Genomic DNA, 6,005 nt, shown 5'->3' with positions numbered 1-6,005 from the left:
GAAGAAGTAAGATGTGGTTCTTGAGGCTAAAGGGATCAAAGGATATGGGGGAAAAGTGGGAATATGGGATGAGTTGGATGAGCAGCCATAATCCTATTGAATGGAGGAGCAGGCTCAAAGGGCTGAATGGCCAATTCCTGCTCCTATTTACTATGTTTCCATGAACATCTCTCACAGGGAAAAAGCAGCAGCTTCTCCAATCAATTTACATTAACTGGGGTTCCTCATCCTTGTAACCATTCCCATGAATGTTCTTTGCATCCGATTTCCCACGCACAAAGCCGTTTGATTATTCCTAAGCAGTCCTTGCCTTTCCAAATATGTGTAAATCCTGTCCCTCAGGATTCCCTCCAACAACTTGTCCAGCACCGATGTCAGGCTCACTGGGCTATAGTTCCCCGGCTTTTCCTTACCTCCTTTCTCAAATAGTGGCACCATGTTAGCCAACTTCCTGTCTTCTGGCATCTCACCTGTGACTATCAATTATACAAATATCTTAGCAAGAGGCCCAGCAATCTCTAGCTTCCCACAGAGTTCTAGGGTACATCTCATCAGGTCCTGGGGATTTATCCACCTTTATGTGTTTTACGACATACATTACCTCTTCCTCTGTAATATGGACATTTTTCAAGATTTCACTATTTATTTCCCCATGTTCTCTATTTTCCATGTCCTTTTCTACAGTAAGTACTCATGCAAAATAATCATTTTGTATCTCCCACATCTCCTGCGACTCCACACAAAAGCCACCTTGCTGATCTTTGAGGAGCCCTATTCTCTCCCTAGTTACCCTTTTGTCCTTAACGTATTTATAAAATCCCTTTGGATTCTCCTTAACCCTTTTGCCAAAGCTATCTCATGTCCCCGTTTTGCCCTCCTGATTTCCCTCTTAAGCATACTTCTACTGCCTTTATACTCTTCTAAGGATTCACTCAATCCCTGCTGTCTATACCTGATATATGCTTCCTTATTATTCTTGATCAAAACCTCAATTTCTCTCGTCATCCAGCATTCCCTACATCTACCAACCTTGCCCTTCACCCTAAAAGGACGTACTGTCTCTGGACTCTCGTTATCTCATTTTTGATGGCTTCCCATTTTCCAGCCGTCCCTTTACCCGTGACTATCTGCCCCTAATCAACTTTTGAAAGTTTTTGCCTAATACCATCAAAATTAACCTTTTTCCAATCTAGAACTTTAACTTTTGGATCTGGTCTATCTTTTCCATCACTATTTTGAAACTAATAGAATTATGGTCACTGGCCCCAAGGAGCCCCCCCACTGACACCTCAGTCACCTGCCCTGTCTTATTTCCCAGGAGTAGGTCAAGGTTTGCACCTTCTCTAGTAGGTACATCCACACTCTGAATCAGAAAATTTTCTTGTACACAATTCGTCTCCATCCAAGCCCGTATTACTTTGGCAGTCCCAATTTATGTTTGGAAAGTTAAAATCCCCTATTATTATTCTTACAGATAGCTGAGATCTCCTTACAAATTTCTTTCTCAATTTCCTGCTGACTATTAGGGAGTCTACAGTTCAATCCCAATAAGATTGTTCAAATTGTGTTACATTCATCAGAACAATTCACAAAAAATACCAACGTAAAGGAAAACAACCTTTATCCTGGACTAAAGGAGAACAACGAATGAGTAGTAAGTGGCAAATGAGCAATGTGATATATACAATGCCAGGAATGTAGGCCATAGGTCCCAAAGTCTGGAAACAGTATGTTTCTTTGGTAGTTCACAAGAAGTAAGTTAGTAGCGCTTGTAAAACTCGCAGCAGTATTCCATATTAGATGTGCTGTGAGAAATAGACAATATTTGCAAACTAATCCCGAGTATGTGAAGATTTACTCTGTCATGTAATTTAGGATTTGAAGGGGACGTGCTGGCCTAGTGGTCTTAGCACAAGATTATTAATCCAGGGACCCAGGTAATGCTCTGAGGACCTAGGTTCACGTTGTCCAATGGCAGATGTTACATTTTGAATTCAAGAAAAAAAATGGAATTAAGAGTCTAATGGTGACCATGAAACTGTTATCAGTTGGCAGGAAAAATACATCTGGTTCATTAATATCCTGAATGAAAATGCCATTCTTACCTGGTCTGGTCAACACATGACTCCAGACCCACAACAGTCTGGTTGACTGTTAGCTGCCCTCTGAATAATTAGGGATGGGCATTAAAAGCTGGCCTGGCCAGTGATGCCCATATCCTTTGAATGAAAAATAATAACAAAAGTCTGGACGCAGTGTAATGCACTTGCATCTACTGAAAGCTACATCTGCTAACATTTTTATGTTTTAAATGGTTCTTCACAGAAATAAAAATCACACACATTTCACCTGTTTCACCTGTACATAATTCACTGGTTTATTTCTTAGGGTATTACTTTGATGAATCAGAGTCAACCTGCTTGGTATAAAATGTAAACAAATCTAGCAGTTAACTGTCAATCATCAATAACTGGTGGATTCTCCATGCTAGTCTTTCTATCAATCAGAGACCTTTTCTCATACTGTACAAATGCTGTTTTCTTTTTACTTTGGCATTTCTTGCAAAGACAGATGATAAGTTAAAAATGACAAGCTTTGTCAAGGTGTGTGTCTTTCAGCTACAGTCAGAATGCTTGTTTTTTTTTTGCAAAATCTCCATTTTGTTTGTCTTGAATTTATTCAGTTTTTCAATTTTCCAATGAATACGCTTTGTGTTTCCAAATCGCATTTAGTGTCCGTCCTCACAGATGCTGCTTTTACTCCTGAATGTTTTCAGTATCTCCAGTTTGTGGTTACCTCTGGCCCACAGTCAGCTGCAACATGACAATGTTCACTGCTGTCCTCGATAAAAACTGCACACACGGTTCCACTGATCTCTGCGGTGTGGCTTTTCCCTCTTCTGATGGTTGCCTGAGCTTGGAGAAAAGGCAAGGATATCTCCAGGCATCAGAGAAATCAAAGAAATCACCGTGGGCGGCACGGTGGCACAGTGGTTAGCACTGCTGCCTCACAGCGCTAGAGACCCGGGTTCAATTCCCGCCTCAGGCGACTGACTGTGTGGAGTTTGCACATTCTCCCCGTGTCTGCGTGGGTTTCCTCCGGGTGCTCCGGTTTCCTCCCACAGTCCAAAGATGTGCAGGTCAGGTGAATTGGCCATACTAAATTGCCCATAGTGTTAGGTAAGGGGTAAATGTAGGGGTATGGGTGGGTTGCACTTTGGCGGATCGGTGTGGACTTGTTGGGCCGAAGGGCCTGTTTCCACACTGTAAGTAATCTAATCTAATCTAATTACAGCAGGGAAAGCAACCAATCACATTGAAGAGTTCCCACACACACTAAACTAAAAATAAATGCATTCCTTTGTGTAAATTTTACTGAGCACAAGTTAAAGATTGGGCATATTACATTAGAGGTTGAAATATCAGAAACAATCTTTACATTTTATTAGATTTAAGAGACTTTTATCATAATTTTTATCATAATGGTAACAATTTAGAATCATAAAATTATTTTTACAGGCCAGAGGTTAAGCTGTTACTGATCAGCACTAGATTAGCCTTGTTATGCTTTAAAAAATCTTTTGTATCTTCTTAACATGACATAATATTTTCAGGTCCAAAAATGGTCACAGGACATGAAACATTAACTCTGTGTCCTCTCCACAGAAGCTGATTGATTGATTGATTGACTTATTGTCACGTGTACCGAAAATACAATGAAAGGCTTTGTTTACGAGCAGTACAGGCAGATCATAGTAACCAAGGATGTACAGATCAGAGGTTTTAAAAAAACTCATGCAATTCGATTGGTGAAGCAAATCACATTTTATTCATACACTACAGTTAAAATACAAAAAAAAACTTGGAATAACTTAACTCAATTGGAAACCTTTACTGAAGAATAGATTATTTAACTACTAAACAGCAACTGTTCCAATATAGTAATATCCCATAAACACACTATTGGCAAAGGCAAATTCAGTAAAATAGATTGTCTCACATGCAATTCTCCAGTCCAGGATGGGTCCTCTACTTTTTGGCATTTACATAAATGATTTAGATGCAAGCATAAGAGGTACAGTTAGTAAGTTTGCAGGTGATACCAAAATTGGAGGTGTAGTGGACAGTGAAGAGGGTTACCTCAGATTATAACAGGATCTTGATCAGATGGGCCAATGGGCTGAGAAGTGGCAAATGGAGTTTAATTCAGATAAATGCGAGGTGCTGCATTTTGGGAAAACAAATCTTAGCAGGACTTATACACTTAATGGTAAGGTCCTAGAGAGTGTTGCTGAACAAAGAGACCTTGGAGTGCAGATTCATAGCTCCTTGAAAGTGGAGTCGCAGGTAGATAGGATAGTGAAGAAGGCGTTTGGTATGCTTTCCTTTATTGGTCAGAGTATTGAGTACAGGAGTTGGGAGGTCATGTTGCGGTTGTACAGGACATTGGTTAGGCCACTGTTGGAAGGTTGTGTGCAATTCTATCGGAAAGCTGTTGTGAAAGTTGAAAGGGTTCAGAAAAGACTTACAAGGATATTGCCAGGGTTGGAGGATCTGAGCTATAGGGAGAGGCTGAACAGGCTGGGGCTGTTTTCTCTGGAGCGTCGGAGGCTGAGGGGTGACCTTATAGAGGTTTACAAAATTATGAGGGATATGGATAGGATAAATAGACAAAGTCTTTTCCCTGGGGTTGGGGAGTCCAGAACTAGAGGGTATAGGTTTAGGGTGAGAGGGGAAAGATATAAAAGAGACATAAGGGGCAACTTTTTCACGCAGAGGATGGTACGTGTATGGAGTGAGCTGCCAGAGGATGTGGTGGAGGCTGGTATAATTACAACATTTAAGAAGCATCTGGATGGGTATATGAATAGGAAGGGTTTGGAGGGATATGGGCCTGGTGCTAGCAGGTGGGACTAGATTGGGTTGGGGTATCTGGTCGGCATGGACGGGTTGGACCGAGCCTCAGGAGGGGGTGCAGTGTGTCTTCCCGGCCGCTGGAGGGGGTGCAGTGTGTCTTCCCGGCCGCTGGAGGGGGTGCAGTGCGTCCTCCGGGCCGCTGGAGGGGGTGCAGTGTGTCTTCCCGGCCGCTGGAGGGGGTGCAGTGCGTCCTCCGGGCCGCTGGAGGGGGTGCAGTGCGTCCTCCGGGCCGCTGGAGGGGTTGCAGTGCGTCCTCCGGGCCGCTGGAGGGGGTGCAGTGCGTCCTCCGGGCCGCTGGAGGGGGTGCAGTGCGTCTTCCCGGCCGCTGGAGGGGGTGCAGTGCGTCCTCCGGGCCGCTGGAGGGGGTGCAGTGCGTCCTCCGGGCCGCTGGAGGGGGTGCAGTGTGTCTTCTCGGCCGCTGGAGGGGGTGCAGTGCGTCCTCCGGGCGGTTGGAGGGGGTGCAGTGTGTCTTCTCGGCCGCTGGAGGGGGTGCAGTGCGTCCTCCGGGCCGCTGGAGGGGGTGCAGTGCGTCCTCTGGGCCGCTGGAGGGGGTGCAGTGCGTCCTCCGGGCCGCTGGAGGGGGTGCAGTGCGTCCTCCGGGCCGCTTGAGGGGGTGCAGTGCGTCCTCCGGGCCGCTGGAGGGGGTGCAGTGTGTCCTCCGGGCCGCTGGAGGGGGTGCAGTGTGTCTTCTCTGCCGCTGGAGGGGGTGCAGTGCGTCCTCCGGGCGGTTGGAGGGGGTGCAGTGTGTCTTCTCTGCCGCTGGAGGGGGTGCAGTGCGTCCTCCGGTCCGCTGGAGGGGGTGCAGTGCGTCCTCCGGTCCGCTGGAGGGGGTGCAGTGCGTCCTCCGGGCTGCTGGAGGGGGTGCAGTGCGTCCTCCAGGCCGCTGGAGGGGGTGCAGTGCGTCCTCCAGGCCGCTGGAGGGGGTGCAGTGTGTCTTCCCGGCCGCTGGAGGGGGTGCAGTGCGTCCTCCGGGCCGCTGGAGGGGGTGCAGTGCGTCCTCCGGGCCGCTGGAGGGGGTGCAGTGTGTCTTCCCGGCCGCTGGTAGCGCGCTGTTGGGAGTCGGAGCCCCCGGAAGAGGTCGGCCCGGCG

The sequence above is a fragment of the Chiloscyllium plagiosum genome, unplaced genomic scaffold (assembly GCF_037043375.1).
Source record: "Chiloscyllium plagiosum isolate Xiang-an unplaced genomic scaffold, Cpla_swu_hap1 HiC_scaffold_18, whole genome shotgun sequence".
Taxonomy (NCBI): Eukaryota; Metazoa; Chordata; class Chondrichthyes; order Orectolobiformes; family Hemiscylliidae; genus Chiloscyllium; species Chiloscyllium plagiosum.
This window is presented reverse-complemented; position numbering follows the sequence as displayed.